The sequence below is a fragment of the Equus przewalskii genome, chromosome 22 (assembly GCF_037783145.1).
Source record: "Equus przewalskii isolate Varuska chromosome 22, EquPr2, whole genome shotgun sequence".
NCBI classification, from domain to species: Eukaryota; Metazoa; Chordata; class Mammalia; order Perissodactyla; family Equidae; genus Equus; species Equus przewalskii.
Window position 1 is genome coordinate 53857555 of NC_091852.1, and position 18723 is coordinate 53876277.

At 41.1% G+C, this 18723-nt stretch overlaps 1 long non-coding RNA gene across 1 annotated transcript in view; it reads right to left on the reverse strand.

Annotated features, from left to right (window-relative positions):
• LOC139078721 (uncharacterized) overlaps positions 1 to 6629 on the reverse strand; it is a 52947-nt gene extending 46318 nt beyond the window's left edge. The window contains exon 1 of the long non-coding RNA XR_011531744.1: positions 6106 to 6629. This is a non-coding gene — a long non-coding RNA (uncharacterized lncRNA). The remainder of the gene's footprint in view (positions 1 to 6105) is intronic.
• Between the last annotated feature and the right edge of the window lie 12094 nt (positions 6630 to 18723).

An 18723-nucleotide genomic window follows, 5' to 3' on the forward strand; every position in this document is an offset into this window, starting at 1 on the left:
ACAACTCCATCCCTACCTCTTCTGGTTTTTGATTTCACAAAATTACATCCTTACCCAGCGTACACCTCAAAACATAAACTAATAAATTTTTTAAATCCATTGGTTTCTTAAGTTATGTAGAAAACAAAATTTGGAGTTACAAAACAATGTAATGGTAATACTAGGGTATACACTAATTATTGCTTTTGTTCTTTAATTGCATTAGTCTCTTAAATCATATAAAAAACAAAAAGTTCAACTGTAAACCACTCTACAATAATACTACCTTTTATAATTGTCCATGTATTTACCTTTAGTGAGATCTTTATTTCTTCATATGACTTGGAGTTATTGTCTATTGTCCTTTCATTTCAACCTATAGCACTCCCTTTAGCATTTCCTGCAGGTCAGGACCAGTCATCAGTCATTATGAACTCCTTGGCTTTTGTTTATCTGGAAATATCTTAATGTCTCCCTCACTCTTGAGGGGCAGTTTTTCTGGATACAGGATTTTCAGTTTTGACACGTTTTTTGGTTTATTTTATTTTATTTTTTTTTAGCAGTTTGAACATATTGGCCCACTGCTTTCTGGCCCCCAAAGTTTCTGATGAGAAATCTGCTGATAGATTATTGAGGACCTTTCTAAGTGACAAGTCATTCTCTCTTGCTGCTTTCAAGATTCTCTCTTTATCTTTGACTGTTTAAAGTTTGATTATAATGTGTCTCAGTGTGGGTCTCTTTGAGTTTATCTTACTTGGATTTTGTTGAGTTTCTTGGATGTTTATATTCACAACTTTCATCTAACTTGGGAAGTTTTCAGCCAATTTTCTTCAAATATTCTCTCTGCCCCTTTCACTCTTCAACTTCTGGGACTCCCACAATGAGTATGTTGGTCCACTTGATAGAGTCTCACAGGTCCCATAGGCTCTGTCACGAGGTCAAGGCAAGGTGCAGGCAGGAGAGCACAGGAGAACCCGGGGCACGTGCCTTCATTAGGGTCTGTGGGTGGAGTGCTTTGGGGTTCCTGGACTAAGGCTGGCTTGGTCAATTCAAACTCCAAAAGAGCAGAGCTTTGGTAAGTTTTGGGGGGGTGTTTTGTAAGGGGTGTGCAAGAGGAAGGCTCTAGAAGGCAGGGGAGACTGCTTATCACAAGGGCCACTGGGGAAGTCATATCAGGAACTTGGATTTATTGTGACTCCGCAGCCTATTATCTGGGGCATTGCCAGATGGAGGGGCTGGTGTCAGTTCAAGGCCCCTGCAGGCCACTTGGCCACACAGAACAGAGCTGAGGCAGCAATATTATGGAGCAGTTTAGCTAAACTCTCAAAAATAAGACATACACAAATTAATTTCAGATGTAAACTGATGTGTTTAAAAGCATAAAGCTTCTAGGGAATAAACAATATTTTTATAAACTTTGGGTAGGCAAAGATCATTATTATAGTTAACCTAACAGCATCATTATAGTTAACAGTGAAATGTTAAGAAATGTTAAAGTAAAATAAGACACCAGACTAGGACGGTAATAATCACCAAGACTATCAGGAATTGTATTGGGTGCTAGACTTCACAGAGGGACCAAAAAAGGTCCACACCAAGAGAGTACAGACAATTAGACTTAACAAGAATGCTCACCAAGGTTGCTAGATAACTACGGACTAGACAGTGGAGAAGCGCACTCAGCACGTGAAGTGTCTGAGAGATGAGCCCTCTGGGCGATGGTGTAGGCTTGGCATTGACCTTGAGCATCAAGTGGACCCAGCACTAGAAGACTGAGCCTCTGACTTTGAGCTGGCCTGGCTCTTGCTGTCTCACCAACCCACACCTAGCTGGGCACCTTGTTACACCTAGTGGGTGCTCCATCTTCAAAGCAGAATTGCTAGAGTCTAGTCGACTTCAGCATCGGCCCACCTACAAGGCAGAAACACAGAAAACTATCTTTCCCCAGCCTCAGCTCTTTGGTGGGGAACACTCCCCATTCCTCTCCAGGAGTCCTTTTCTGGTCTTATAGTGGGAAGTTCTCATCCTGAAACTGTAAGGACTGACAAATAGAAATGGCAAGCAATAGGATACATTGGAGTACATGAGGAAGCCGTTTGGTGTAAACCTAATTCGGCCTGACTTTGTTTTTTTTTCCCAAAAGGACCTGACCGTGGCCATTGAGCATGCATTGCATGCATATCTACTTTAAACATTTACTATGGCAAGAAACAAACGGCCATAAGATAAAGGTGCAACTTCCCCCCACATTGGCATTTCCTTAAGGATAAGCATCTTTCCTTAGGCTAGGAACTGATTGCTGCACTCAGCTTTGACCATCCAGCTCACCTGTGATCACCCAGCTGGAAGAAACAGACCTGCCACCCTGCTGTGTCCACCGAGACAGCAGACCTACCTGCTGTGTCCATCAGTTGCTGTGCCGACAGAGCAGTCTCGCGACTTTTGTAAAAGGGACATTTCAATCCTATGTGAAACATCCTGTTTGGGGGTATATAACCACTCTGTGCACCCCACTTCTTCGGTGCCCTTTCTTCCTCTGGGAAGAAAGGCCCCAGGCCATGGTCCTCACATTTTAGCTCAGAATAAACTCACCCAAATTTTCATTTATAGATTGGTTATGGATTATTTTCATCGACAGGACATTTGCTAGGATATTGCTGTTGGACATGTCTGTGTCTTTGGTGGGGAGAGCCAGAGGAACTGGAAGACAACTCTGTTCGGGGACTCCCATGCTCTACGTAGATACTTGAGTTGTTGCTGACTTTTGCTCGCGAGACTGACTCCCTTTAGGAACAGGCATAATCAACTATGATTTAATTTCTTCTGTGGTGCCAAAGCCACCTCTTCATATTAACTATAGACTAAATAGCAAGTTCCTTAGGCTTGTCTCCTTTCTGTTCTTGTCCTCCTTCCTTTCTTTTGACCTAAAAGAGCTAAAAATATCTATGTGACTCCATCCATTAAATTTTCAGATGAGAGAAATAAAATCACCTTCCTTTATCTAAAAAAAAAATCCATTGAGTTCTACATACCAATAATAATGAAAAAGATTAAACTTAATTAAAAATAAAACTCTCTATAAAATAATATGACCGCCTAGGAGAAAATATGTGGAACTTACTGAAAATAAGGAAGACAGATGGCTACTCAAAATATGCATGTGCTCCTATCACTCGATAAAAATGAAAAATGCAAAATAATGGGCCAAGGAAATGCAATCAATGGAAACAGAAATACAAATGGCAATGAAAACATACAAAAGATGCTCAATCTTAAAAATCGTTAAGAAGCAGCAGCCCCGGGCCGAGTGGTTAAGTTTGCGCACTCTGCTGCAGTGGCAGTTTGGATCCTGGGCACGAACACGGCACCGCTCATTAAGTCACGCTGAGGCGGCGTCCCACAGAGCACAATCAGAACGACCTACAACTAGAACATACAACTGTGCATTGGGGGGCTTTGGGGAGAAGAAGAAAAAAACAAGAAAATTGGAAACAGATGTTAGCTCACGTGCCAATCTTTAAAAAAAAAGATTACCAATTCCATAAAAAGTCATTAAGAAATGCAAAATGAGATACAACCCATTAGACTGGCCAAATATTTGAAATTATTTCATCTTTTTAAAAATAATATATGTATGGTAAAACACACGCACAGGCACATCCACAAGATTTACAAAGTGTAAAAGCATTACACAGAAAAGCAAGCTGTTTCTCCCACCCTAGGCCCCATTCTCTCATTCCTGAGGTCAGAACAATCACTCTTGCTAGTTTCTCATGTATCCCAACAGTGACGATCCAAGTAGTCAAAAGCACGTATAACACACACTTCCCACCCGAGGGCTAGCATCACGGGCAGTTTCTCATACTGTTAATGGAAGTCAGACTGGCTGCATCCATCAGCATCTTGAAAACGCTTCAACTTGGTAGTTCCACTGCCAGCAGCAACCCTGAAACTGGCTTGCTCCCTGACCATATGCACGTGTATGAGGAAGTTCCCTGCTTCACTGCTCAGAACTGCCAAAAATGTAAACCACTGAATGGGCCTCTGCAGACCCTGGCTATCTAATTTTGTGGGGAAAATTATACCCAATAAAAAACAATCACACAAACTGATGATGGCTGAAGCTGGACAATGATACATGGAGGTTCCTGCTACTGTTCTACTTTTGTTTGTGTTTGAAACTTTCCGTAACAAAGCTGAAGAGCAATCAAGCCTCATCATTCTCTGTCCTTTCTAAGAATTAGTGTGAAGCTGCAAATGCAATCCGATTTTATGTAAAAAGATAAACTTTGCTTCATTATCTTCAGCTGATTTTTCAAAATCAAGTCTCATAAGATATTTCCCCCTACAATTTCCCAGGAGATTTCCCCCTATAATTTCCAGGAGATTTCCTTTGAGTGGATGTTCTCCAAATGCTCTTTTTCTGTACCACTTACTCCCAGATCATGAGGCCTCCTGTTTTTTCCTTTCAATTGTATGGAATGCAAAAACTTCCTGAAATCCATTGGCAAGCAAAGAGTGGTAAGTGTGGATGTGTAAACACAAGCCTGGCTCACCTGGACCTGGGTCATCCTCTGTAGTCTGGAGGAATGGCGGACACTCTGGCCTTGCTGTCCTTGCCTCAGGGCAAGGACTTCTTCCTGGGCAGAGTCCCTGGTCCTTACCCTATCTGATCCTCTCCTGCGGACCCTGAGACAAGGGAAGCTACTGGCATCCAGGCCGAGTCCCTGGGACTCTAATGGGAAGAGGCTGGTGGGGGACTGCACGGGGGCTGTGCCTGACCCAGGTGCTCTGTAGGGACAACCACAGAACAGAGGAATGCAGGCTGCAGGCCGCAATCCAGGAAAAGTACCATCAAACCAGCTCTGGAGTCAGGCAGATGGGAGAGGCCAGAAGACATGGACCTGCAGGCTAGGAGGACAGGAAGATGACAATACTTGTTAGAGCTTGTGAGGTGCTAAGCACAGGGCACACCCTTGATGGTCATTCGCCATTTGGGTCTGATGCACTTTGTTTAATCCCGAAGTAGCCTGCTTAGACACTGTCCATGACATAGGCGACCCACATAACTTCACATGGAACCAGCACTCCTGGACACTCTGAGCCCCTGTTAAGGCGAGCACAGCCTCTTCCAGTGAAAATGAAGCCCTGGCCCTGCCCCAGATGGGCTGCTTGCCCTGCCCATGCCTCATAAGGGCAGAGACATGACCCCAGGCTCCCACAAATGAGGCTGACAGTACCTGGGGGATAAAATGTGATACAAAATTTTACTGCTGAAATGTGTCCCTGTACCCTGAGGAAGAAACAATGACCTGGCCCAGGAACCCTCTTTCCCAGTCCCCAGAGGCTCCCAGGTCACTGCTCCTGGGACCTGGGGTCGCTGAAGGTCAAGGGCCACTATGTGACCTCAATCCACCTGCTATGATTCTATGCTAGAAAAACACGGGTAGGGGAGGAAATCGCACTGGGAACTTTGTGAACATTCTGCCCCATGGCTCCATCAAGGCTTGCCTGCTTTAGCTCTAACTGCTCTTTTCCCTACAATGTTCTTCATGTTGTTCTTTAACACTGATTATTTTACACATAGGCCATAATAAAGTCCCCAGGACACTCTCCCCCTCCCCACCCCCACCCCCAGAGTGGTTTTTAAACGCAAAACAGATCTCTTCACTCCCCTATTTAACACCTTCCTGTGGCTTCCCAGTCACACAACCCTGTTATACCATTTTTCTCACTGCGCTTAACACGGCGTGAAATCACCTTCCTCATCTGTAGATACGCACAATGCCTGTCATCCGCACCGTAACATGAACATCTTTACCCGGATCACTGCTTCTTGGTACACTTGGGTGCACCATCAACACTTTCTGAATAAAGGAGTTTGAGGGAAGGAATGCAAGGAAGGCAGATCTTTCTGTTTATTGGCTTAAGCGAAGCTGCCGTGTGGCCTGTGACCCAGACACAGCTCATAATTCATTCAGCCATCCCCATAGGAAGCAATGCGATCAAATTCTCATAAATTCATTCATATAAAAGTTGACATTTCAATCTAGTAAAAAGTGGATGATGTTACAACTGCCATCTGTGAGGAAGGAACTAAAAATGAGAGTAAATATAACAACTTACTAGCCAACATTTGTTGAGCAATTACTCGATGCCATGCACTTGTATTAACTCATTCAAATCTCTCAATAGAGAGGCAGAGAGCTGAAGAAACTTGCCCAAGGTCACAAAGGCACTAAACAGTGGAATCAAGGTCCCAACATTCACGAGGCAACTTGAACTTAGCCAGACAGAGCCCTCCAGCCCGGCCGCCGCCAGTAACAAACATGGCGTCCTCCGCCCGCTCAGGCCCAGGGACAAGATGGCGGCGTCCACGTCACAGTTTTGCTTCGGGGGCGGCCATATTGGGCAGGCGTATCTTCCCACTGCGCTGAGGCCTGCTGGGGACCCTACAAATTCTCTCTGGTGGGAGCGGAGGATGCGGGGCGGGCAGGTTCGGGTCCAGACTCCCGCAGGAGCGAGTCTGGAAAAAGCCCCGAACTGGAAGAGTCAGAGCCGCGGCCCGGCAATGGGCCCTGTGTGGACGGGGCAGGGGGCGGGCTCTGCCTCGGGATGGGGGCCGCGGGCAGGGCCCAGCGTGGCGCGGCGCTCGGCTCGGCCAGCAGGGGGCTTCGCGTCCGTCGCCTGCGCATGAGGTCGCGGTGGCCGGCGGCCGTGAGGGGCCTACGGGGGCGCGTGACCGCCCAGCTGCGGCTGCGGCTGCGGAGCTGCCCGGGCGGGCTCGCTCTCAGGGCCGTAGCAGCCTTTCCGTGCGGGCCTGCTTCTCAGAGGACAGCCGGGCTTGAGAATGGCCCGCGAGCCCAGCGTTTAACTCGCTGGCACACTTCCCTGTTGTACGGATCTCCCCCGGTTTAGGATGGAGTTAGGTCAGGGTGAACCCACGGTAAATGGAGAATAGCCTAAGATATTCAGAGCGTGTAGTTCATACGTCTAACGTGCCCAGCATCCCAGCTTAGCCGAGCCTCCCTTAAATGGCTCAAAGTGCTAGGCACAAAGGGCACAATCTGCTCACAGGGAGACAGAAGCCAATCCTCAAGAGGCAAGATGGTGGCGGAGAAAGGGCATTTTATTACAGCCTGCTAGCAAGAGGGAAGGTGGCCGACAAATGTCCAAAAGAACCATCTTAAGGGGGGCACGGGATCTTGAAGCAGTTATATAGGCCAGTGGGTTATAGGGGAAGGAAGGGTCTAGGGAAGTTGACCCTCTGGTGCTACAGACTGGGAGTTGCCACACCAGATCTTTCAGTTTTCATTGATGGTGACTATCAGCATAGATGCTCTGTTTGGGGGTCATCACATTCCTAAGAAACGCAGAGGAAGGAAGTTATCTCCTATGGCAGCTGGAAGGTATATGCACTAGCAGAGGTCATAGCAGGTGGATCTCCTGGAGGGTGCAAATCCAGCTGAGTTAGTTAGGCAGAGGTCATTCAAAGTTACTACATGGTCTCTTTTCTACAATATGGCTTCCCTTATGTCAACCTTGTGTTGAGCTGGTTTCAAGAGCGCTTAAGTGAGCCTACACTTGGGCCAAGTCATTTAACACCAAGCCTGTTTTATAACAAAGAGTTGAATATCTCATGTAATTGATTGAATACTGTACTAAAAGTGAAAAATAGAATGGTTGTATGGGTACAGAGTGGTTGTAAGTTTATTGGTTGTTTACCCTTGCGATCTGGAGCCTGACTGGGAGCTGGGCTTGCTGCCACTGTGCAGCATCACCAGAGAGTGTGGTAGGGCATATCGCTAGCCCACGGAAAGATCAAAATTAAAAATTTGAATTGTAGTTTCTACTGAATGCATATCACTTTCACACCATTGTAAATCTGAAAAATCATGTCAAACCATCGCATGTCGGGATGGCTGTATTCATCACCCCTATGGATTTTTAGAGCCATCAAGATGGTGACAAAGACTGTCCTTGACCAAAGCTGAGTCAGACTCCTCTTAGCCCTCATCCCCACTAGGCCTCGACCTGGGGCTCTGTCCTTGGACTGCTTAGTCCGGTTTTGGCAAGAATCCTACTGAGTCAGTTTAGTGAAAATCCCCCATCCTTGGTATCTGATCCCCTTTGATATCTGATCAAATTATTCATTTTAACCCTCCATATCTTATCACCTGGCCTGCTTTCAGCAAGAATATTGCTGAGTCCCCTAGGAAGAATCACCATAGTCTTGGTGTTTCCTCAGTAATTTTCCATTTACTAAGCCTTGCCTTGCTCCTTGGCTATAAATCCCCCTCTTATCCTTGTTTTCAGAGTTGAGCCCAATCTCTTTCCTCTACTGCAAAACCCCTTTGCAGTAGTCCCCACACCTATCATTATGGTCCTGAATGAAGTCTGCCTTACTGTTTTAACGAGTGTCAGAATAACTTTTCTTTAACAATAGGGAAATAATCAAAAAATAGCTGAGACCTGTTTATACCAGAAATACAGCTTTATATGAAAAGTACAACTTCCAGGCAGCTGAGGCAAAGAGAAAAACTGGATAAGTAAAGATTAAAGGCAAAGAGCTTTGCATCTGGTGGGAAGTCAGACTGTCTTACCTCTGAACTCCCAATAGGCAAGTGATGGCTTGTGGCCTCCTAGGAGCTCCACTACCTGGTCCCCTTGTCCCAGGCCCCTCTCCTCAACTCCCCAGATCTTAGGCCAGCCACTACTTTGAGGGACACTGAGCTTTTGCCAAATGGCAGGTGCTTATTAAGTCTCAGGTTACTAAGTATAAAATTCATAGGCTTAGTTCTCTGGATTATGTTTCCAATCTGTATTTCCTTCTAGGCTCATGCATACAAAGGTATGCCCACCCTGTCATGTACAGGGTCCTGAAGTGGGGCCTGACTTAGTGCCCAGGGACCTCTTCACCAGGGACCCTGTCAGAGGTGTTCAGTCCAAGATCACCAGGAACACACTTGTGGGTAAACAATTATGTTACAGTGAGGAAGAACAACATCATGGGAAGCTGTGGGGTATCTTAGTAAGAGGAGTTAGAAAGAACCTCTTAAAGGATTTGAGTTTTGACTGGATGATTTAAGGTAAAGTCTCAGGGAGTAGGGTGTTTATTCTAGATTAGATGCTATCAGAAAGCAGGGCAATTTAACGATTATTTTGTGGGTGGCACAGTTCTCTTGTTTTTGTCTGTACTTAGACAACAGTATGAAGTGTCCGTGGTTTTGATTAATTTATCATGGTCTCAGAATAATCTTGTCTGAAGTTAATATTCTGTGAGATTATTTATGTCTGATAGGAGAACAAAATAGCCTAGCTGTGAGTCAGAGCAGCTTGTATCTACATAGAGGCCTAGCTATAAAACAAACATTGACAGAACTGAAGAGAGAAATACAGTCCTACAGTAATAGTTGATGACTTCAACACTCCATTTACAATAACAGATATAAACCCAGACAGGGTATCGGTGAGGAAATAGAGGACTTGAACAACACTATCAACCAATTGGACCTAACAGACAAGTACAGGATGCTTCATCTATAATAAAGGCTATATATGAAAACCCCACAGTTAATATCATACTCAATGGTGAAAGACCAGAAGCTTTTCCTCTAAGATCAGGAACAAGACAAGACTTTCACTACATCTACTCATCATAGTAATGGAAGTTCTAACCAGAGAATTTCTGTATCACTAACAATGAATAGTCTGAAAAGGAAATCAAAAAAATAATTCCACTTACAATAGCATCAAAAAGTATAAAATACTTAGGGATAAACTTAATTAAAGAGAAAAAACACTGGTACATTGAAAAATATAAAATGTTGCTGAAAAAAATTAAAGAAGACACAAATAGACATCCCATGGTCATGGATTGGAAGACTTAACCTTGTCAAGATGTCGTGACTACCCAAAGTCTGAGACCTACAGACTGAGTGTAATCCCTATCAAAATCCCAAAGGTGTTTTTCCACAGAAATAGAAAAATCCATCCTAAAATTCATATGGAATCTCAAGGGACTATGAATAGCTAAAAAAATCTTTAAAAAGAAGAACAAAACTGCAGGACTCACATTTCTTCATTTCAACACTTACCTTAAAGCTATAGTAATCAAAACAGTGTAGTAGTGACATAAAGATGGGCATATAGACCAATGGAATAGAATAGAGAGCTCAGAAACAAACTCTCCCACATATGTTCATGCTTTGGTCTGAATATTTGTGTCTCCCCAAAATTCATATGCTAGAAACCTAATGCCCAATGTGCTGGTATTAGGAGGTGGGACCATTGGGAGGCAGAGCCCTCATGAAAGGAATTAATGCCCTTATGAAAGAGACCTGAGAATGCTCCCTTGGCCCTTCTGCCAGGTGATGTTATAGTGAAAAGACAGCCGTCTCTGTGGAAGTGGGCTCTCACCAGATAGTAAATCAGCTGGTGCCATAATCTTGGACTTGTCAGCCTCCAGTATGGGGAAAAATAAATATTTGTTGTTATAAGCCAAGTAGTTTATGGTATTTTTGTTATAGCAGCCCAAATAGACTAAGACAGGCCAAATGATTGTCAACAAAGGTGCCAAGTCCATGAATAGGGGAAAGGACAGCCTTTTCAACAATGATTTTGGGAAAACTGCGTATCCACATGCAAAGAATAAAGTTGGACCCTTAATTTACACATTCATACATAAGTTAATAAAAAATGGATCAAAGCTTAAACATAAGACCTAAAACTGCAAACCTCTTAGAAGAAAACATAGGGGAAATGCTTAATGACATTGGATTTGGCAATGGATTCTTGTTTATGACATGAAAAGCACAGGCAACAAAAGAAAAAATTGGGCAAATTGCATTTCCTCAAAATAAAAACTTTTGTGCATCAAAGGACACTATTAATAGAGTAAAAAAGCAAACCATGGAATGGGAGAAAATGTTTGCAATCATATATCTGGTAAGGGATTAATATCCAGAATATATAAAGAACTTCTATAACTCAACAATAACAAAAATAAACAAGCTGATTAAAAAATGGGCAAAGGATTTGAATAGGTATTTCTCCAAAAAAGATATACAAATGTCCAATAAGCACATAAAAAGATGCCCAACATCACCAATCATTAGGGAAATGCAAATCAAAACTACAATGAGATACCACTTTATATCTCTTAGGATGTCTATTATTTTAAAATAACAACAATAACAAAATAACAGGTGTTGGTGAGGATGTGGAGAAATTGGAACATTCATGTATTCATGGTGGGAATGGAAAATAGTGCAACCACTGTGGAAAACAGTTTGATGCTTCCTTAAAAAGTTAAAGATGCGGGCTGGCCCCGTGGACGCGTGGTTAAGTTTGCACACTCTGCTTCGGTGGCCTGGGGTTCGCCAGTTTAGATCCTGAGCGTGGACCTACATACCACTTGTCAAGCCTGCTGTGGAAGCATCCCACATAGAAGAACTATAGTTACTTACAACTAGGATATACAGCTACATACGGGGGCTTTGGGGAGAAAAAACCAGGAAAACTAAAAAAAAAAAAAAACAAAGTTAAACATGAAGGACCATAAAATCCAGCAATTCCAGTTCTAGGTATACACCTCAAAGAACTGAAAGCAGAGACTCAAACAGATACTTGCACACCAAAGTTCATAGCAGCATTTTTAACAACAGCCAAAGGTAGAAACAAAGCAAATGTCCATCCATATGCATGGATAAACAAAATGTGCCCTATACATACAGTGGAATATTATTTGGCCTAAAGAAAGAAGGAAATTATGACCCCTGCTACCACATGTTGAACTTTGAGGACACCATGCTGAGTGAAATAAGCCAGACACAAAAGGACACGCATTGTATGATTCCACTTACAGGATGTACTTAGAAGTCAAATTCAAAGAGACAGAAAGTAGAAGGGTGGCTGCCAGGTTGGGGGTGTGGAAGAATGGGCAGTTATTGTTTAATGGGTCCCGTTTCAGTTGGGAAGATGAAAAAATTCTGGAGGTGAATGATGGTAATGGTTTCACAACAATATAAAGGTACCTAACTCCACTGAAGTGTAAACTTAAAAATGGTTAATATGGTACATTTTATGTTATGTATGTTTTACCTCAAGTTTTTATAAGCCAGTACTTTAATCCCCAAAATAGAGAAATGAAGTAGGGGGTGCCTCCTATGTTAAACAAAGTCATCTCTCTTGTAGGCAAAGAGACAAACATTTTCCCTGTGTCCTTTTGTGTGTGTGTGGAGGGGGAAGATTCACCCTAAGCTAACGCCCATTGCCAATCCTTCTATTTTTTAGCTTGAGGAAGATTAGCCCTGAGCTAACATCTGTGGCAATCTCCCTCTACTTTGTATGTGAGATGCCTCCACATTGTGGCCAGTGAGTGGGACAGGTCCACACCTGGGATCTGAACCAGCAAACCCCAGGCCCGAAGTGGAGCATGCAGAAATTTAACCACTTGGCCATGGGGCTGGCCACCTCCCCATGTCCTTTAGTTTTTGTTACCTTAAGTCTCTAAAATGTTTAGCAAAATGAAGGTTATGCAGTGGGGTGATTTTCAACTCAATTTTTGGTTTACGAACCAGATAGGCAATGTCTGACTTTAAGTCATCAACAAAAAAGTCAGAAGGGCATTAGAAATGTCAACATCTGAAGCTAATTCTGAGTATTGTCTAAAAGTACTGTTTAGGGAGACAGTTTCCCATATTTTACGTTAGCATGAGCTATACAATATTTTAGGGAGGCAATTTTTTAGTCCAAGTTGCCTTGGACTTGAAGCCTCCTCATAAGAAACAGATCATTGAACCGTAAGAATATTTTCTTGTTCTTGTTCTAAGGTGCCTCTCAGATGAACAAATTGTTCACATTAAAGTTTTGCAGAGTGGCCACTGCAATTTCAAAATATTCTTGGAGTAATTGTGCCAGTTAGAAAGATACAGTCAGGAGTTAGCATTATAGTGAGAAAACAAGGAAGGAGGTGTTTGGGTCTGCAGAATGCACAATTTTAGATTGAACAAACCCCATAAAAAGCACAAAGTGGCTGTAAGAGTGGTGCTTCTGTGACCTGTGTCTCCGTAGCTGCAGCCCTTGATAGCGAGGGAGCTGAATGCTGTCCTGTTATTACAGGGCAGGGATGAAATACAGGGCTCCACCCATATTCTCTGGACTTCAGCCTGGTGAGGAGGAGAAGGGACACAGATTTTTTGTGATGATGATCTGGAGTTGGGTAATGCTATAGTCTGTTTGTGTCCTCACAAAATTTGTATGTTGAAATCCTAACCCCCAAAGATGGTGAGCCTTTGCAGGTGATTAGGTCCACCCTCATGAATGGAATTAGTGCCTTAGAAAAGAGGCTCCAGAGAGATCCCTAGCCCTTCCACCATGTGAGGACACAGTGAGAGGGGACTGGCTGTGAACCAGGAGGAGGTCCTCACCAGAAAGTGGCCGTGCTGGCCCCTTGATCTTCAAATTTCCAGCCTCCAGAACTGTGAGCAATAAATTTCTTCTTTTTTTTTTTTCTTTTTTAAGTGAAACACCAGAACCCTGGGTGGATAGAATAACAATTTTTTTTTTTAAAGATTGGCACCTGAGCTAACAACTGTTGCCAATCTTCTTCTTCTTTTTTTTTCCCCTGGTTTTTTTCTCCCCAAATCCCCCGAGTACATAGTTGTATATTTTAGTTGTGGGTCCTTCTAGTTGTGGCATGTGGGATGCTGCCTCAACATGCCGCCTAATGAGCGGTGCCATGTCCACGGCCAGGATCTGCAGCCTGGGCCGCCAAAGCGGAGCGTGTGGACTTAGCCACTCAGCCACAGTACCGGCCCCTGAGCAATAAATTTCTGTTGGTCATAAGCTACCCAGTCTGTGCTATTTTGTTATAGTAACCCAAAAAGACTAAGATAGGTAGGTATGGTCAAAATATTTCTGTCCTGCTGGGCTGCCCTTTTTCCTGCCTTTTGGCTAAAGAGAGCCCGCTTTTCTTGGGGGCACTTTTGTCTACATCCATTGGTGGTGTAAGTTTTTATATCTTTGTGGAGAATTGACCCCTTTATCACTATGTAATGTCTCTCTTTATCCCTGATAATTTTCCCTGCTCTAAAGTCTGCTTTGTTTCAAATTAAAATAGCTATTCCAGTTTCCTTTTGATTAGTATAAATATGCTCTATCTTTCTCCATCACTTTACTTTTAATCTATCTGTGTCTATATGTAAAGTGGGTTCTTGGATACAATGTACAGTTGAGTCTTATTTTTTTATCCACTTTGACAGTCTCTGTATTTTAGTCGTTGGATCTAGACCACTGATGTTTAAAGTCATTATTGATCCAGTTGGATTAATGTCTACCATATTTGCTTCCTATTTGTTGCCTTTGTTCTTTGTTTCTTTTTTGTCTTCTGCTCTTTTTCTGCCTTCTCTGGTTTAATTGAGCAATTTACGTGATTCCATTTTTTTCTCCTCTCATTGTATCAATTATACCTCATTTTTAAAACTTCTTTTTAGTGATTGCTTTGAGTTTGCAAAATACATTTAAGACTAATCTGAGTTCTCTTTCAAATAACAACATCACTTCTCAGGTAGTATAGGTAGTACCTTATAATAGAGTATTCCGTTTCCCTCCTCCATCCCTTATGACATTTCTGTCATTCATTTCACTTATTCGTAGGCTATAATCACTGAATACTTTGTTGCTATTATCATTTTGAACAAATTGTTATCTGTTATATCAATTAGGAATTAGAAAAATGAAATTTTCTTTTACCTTCATTTATTCCTTCAAGGAATAGTCTTCCTTTGTTTATGAGATCTGAGTTTCTGACCTATAAATTTCCCTTCTTTCTGAAGAATTTCTTTTAACATTTTTGGCAAGGCAGGTCTAATGGTGAAAAATTCCCTCAATTTTTGTTTGTCTGATAAAGTCTTTATTTCTACTTGACTTTTGGAGGATATCACTGGATACTATTTCTTTAGCTCCTTTCTCTCTTTCTTCTCCTGATATTTCCATTATGCATATATTACACTTTTTGTAATTATCCCTCAATTCTTGGATATTCTGTTGTATCTTTTTCATTATTTTTTATCTTTCCTTTTCATTCTGGAAAGTTCCTATTGACATGTTGTCAACTTCAGTGATCTTTCTTAGGCCAAGTCGACTCTATTGATGAGCCCATGAAAGTCATTCTTTATTTCTCTTGCAGCATTTTTTATTTCTAGCACTTTCTTTTTCATACTGAGCCTCCGGCAATTCATCAGTTACAGTTTAATTTGCCTACCTGGTACTGCTTCCTGCAGAGGTTTCTGCTGTTGAGCTTCTACTCTGGTAAGTTGTGATTGTCTGTATCCACCTGTGTGTCTCTCCAGTTCTTGGGGGCAGCAGTTTGCCCTGTGACCTCAGTTCTCAGCTGAATCTAAGAAGAGTTGTTGATTTTCAGTTTGTTCAGCTTTTTGCTTATTCTTAGGATAGGAATGATGACTTCCAAGTTCCCTACTTCTGGACTGTAAACCAAGGAAACTGGGCTTTCTATTGTGTTTCATTGATCTGTTTATCGATTCCTTTGCTGATACCACATTGTCTTGATTTCTGTAATTTTATATTAAGTCTTGAAGTCAGGTAGTGTCAATTCTCTGACTTGTTCTTCTTTTCAAGTGTTGTGTTAACTATTCTAGGACTTTTGCCTTTCTATATAAATTTTAGAAACAGTTTGTTAAAATCCTTAAAATAACTTGCCAGGATTTTTTTTTTTTTTTTTTTTTTGAGGGTGATTAGCCCTGAGCTAACATCCAACCATCAATCCTCCTCCTTTTGCTGAGGAAGACTGGCCCTGACCTAACATCTGTGCTCGTCTTCCTCTATTTTATATGTGAGATGCCTGCCACAGCATGGCTTGATGAGTGGTGCACATGTCCCTGCCTGGGATGCAAACTGCTAAACCCCCACCCACCAAAGTGGAGGGCATGAACTTAACCACTCCACCACCAGGCCAGCCCCAACTTCCTGGGATTTTGATGGAACTGCATTGAATCTATCACTAGAGTTCGGAAGAACTGACATCTAGCAATATTAAGTCTTCCAATTCAGGTACATGGAATGGCTCTCCGTTTATTTAGACTTGTTTTGTTTCTTTCACCAGAGTTTTATAGTTTTTCTCGTACAGATCTTGTACATAGTATTTCAGATTTATGCCTAAGTATTTCATTTTTTTGAGTGCTAATGTAAATGGTATTATTTTTAATTTCAAATTCTACTTGTTCATTTCTGGTATATAGTAAAGCAATGATTTTTGTATATTAAATTTGCATCCTACAGCCTTGCTATAATCACTACTTCATTCCAGTTTTTGTTGTTGTTGTTCTTTTCTCTTTTTTTTTTTATTTTGTGAATAGACAATCATGTCATCTGTGAACACAGACAGTTTTATTTCTTCCTTCCCAATCTGTATACTTTTAATTTTCTTTTCTTATCTTGTTGCATCAACTAGGACTTTCATTGAATAGGAGTGGTGAGAAGGGACATCTTTGCCTTGTTCCTGATCTTAGGGAGAAAGTATCTAGTTTCTCTCCATTAAGTATCATATTATTTGTGGGTTTTTTGTAGATGTTGTTCAGAACTTGAGGACTTTGTCCTCTATTCCTATGTCAACGCAAAATAACCAGCAACCATCCTACAGATAGGATAAATAAGGTGAGTTTACTTGAGCCAGAGTGAGGATTATAACCTGAGAAGGCCTTAGTAGGCATTCCAGAGAAGCATAGGTTTCAGTGCAGTCTTATATCTTTTTAGAACAAAGAACATACATTAAACATGCCCAGGATACATTTCCATCAAAATTTCAAAGAGATATTCAGTTGCAAATTAGCAGGTCAACATGACCCTGATGTCAGGAAAAGGAATAATCTGGACGTTACCAATAAGGCATAGGAAGGGAAGTGTGCATTCTTATCTTAAGAGAGTGCATTCTTTAATGGTTAAGCAGATGTACAATGTATGTTTGATAGGTCATAAATCAGGCTTGTTAGTTCAAGCTGAATCAGTTTTGAACTCGAATACTTACCCCATATACTTCAATAAGTGACAATCTCTTGTCACCTAGTTTTGAGAATTTTTTTTAAAATCATGAACAAGTGTTAGATTTTGTCAAATTATTTTTCTGCATCTATTGATATAATTTTTTTTTTAGCCCATTGATGTGATGGATTACATGAATTGATTCCTAGTGTTGAACCAGCCTTGAATATCTGTGATAAATCTCCTTTGGTTATGGTGTACAATTCCTTTTATATACTGTCAGATTCAACTTGCTTATTTTTTTCTGAGGATTTTTACATCTATGTTCATGAAAGATATTGGACTGTAGTTTTCCTTTCTTGTAATGTCTTTGTATAATTTAGTATTAAGGTAATGTTGGCTTCATATAATTATTTAGGAAATATTTCCTTCTAGTTTCTGGAAGAGAATATAGAGAACAGCAACAATTTCTTCCTTAAATGTTCATTAGAATTCATCAGTGAAACCTTCTAGATCTGTTGCTTTGCTGTTTAGAAGGCTATTAATTCAATTTCTGTAACAGGTATAGGACTATCCACATAATCTATTTCTCCTTGAGTGCATCTTAGCAGCTTGTGTCTTTCAAGGAATTGGTCCATTTCATCTAGATTATCAAATTTGTGTGCACAGAATTGTTCATAAAATTCCTTTAGTGTCTCGAGAGATATTCAGAAGTATCTTGAACTAAATGAAAATGAAAACACAACTTATTAAAATTTGTGGTATGCAACAAAAGCAATGCTTAGAGAGACATTTATAGCATTAAATGCACATATTAGAAAAGAAGAAAAATCTAAAATCAATAATCCGAGTTTCCGACTTAGGAAACTAGAAAAAGAAGAGCAAATTAAATCTAAAGTAAGAAGAAGAAAGTAAATAATAAGAATTAGAGCAGAAATCAATGAAATTAAAAAGAATATTAATAGAGAAAATCAAGAAATCAAAAGCTAGTTCTTTGAAATGATCAATAAAGTTGATAGGCCTTTACCCAGGCTAAGAAAAAACAAGAGCTACAAATAACTAATATGAGAAGTCAGAAGTGAAAGAGATGATATCACTACAGATCCCAGGGACATTAAAAGGAAATAAAGGAATATTATGAACAACTCTATGCCTACATTTGATAACCTAGATGAAATTGACCGGTTCCTTGAAAGATACAAACTGTCGAAACTCACACAAGCAGAAATAGACAATCTGAAAAGGCCTATACTTACTAAAGAAATTTAATCAATAATTAATAACCTTGAAATCAGAAAGCACCAGGCCTAGATGGGTTCACTGGGGAATTCTACAAAAAATTTAAGAAAGAAATTATACCAAATGTTTACAATCTCTTTCACAGGATACAAGCAGAGAGAATACTTCCCAACTCATTCTATGAGAAACAATATTATCCTAATACTAAAACCAGACAGAGATATTACAAGAAAAGAAAACTAAAGGCCAATATTTCCCATGAACATAGATGCAAAAATCCTCAACAAAATATTAACAAATCAAATCTAACAATGTATAAAAAGAATTATACCCATGACTAAGTTGGATTTATCCCAGATATGCAAGGCTAGTTCAACACTAGAATATCAATGCATACAATCCATCACATCAATAGGCTAAAAAAAAATCACATGACTATATCAATAGATACAGAAAAAAAGTGACAAAATCTAGCACCTGTTCATGATAAAGACTCAGTAAATTAGG